Raw genomic sequence first — 217 nt, forward strand, 5'->3', positions numbered from 1 at the left:
GCCCCATGGGCGGTGGCGGGGGTCGGGAAGGGGGGGATCCCCCCCTGAGGGACCCCTCTCGGCTCTCCTCGCCTCTCGCTCCACCACTCCTGGAGAGGAGAGGGGCCCCCTGGCTCCGAGCCCCAGGAGGGGAGGGCTGGGGATGGCTTTCCTTCGATGGAGGAGCTGGAAAAACAGGTTGTGCACGGCTGGTTGGGGAGGAGGGGAGCTGCTGCTG

This window comes from Charadrius vociferus, unplaced genomic scaffold (assembly GCF_000708025.1).
Source record: "Charadrius vociferus isolate BGI_N301 unplaced genomic scaffold, ASM70802v2 scaffold358, whole genome shotgun sequence".
NCBI classification, from domain to species: Eukaryota; Metazoa; Chordata; class Aves; order Charadriiformes; family Charadriidae; genus Charadrius; species Charadrius vociferus.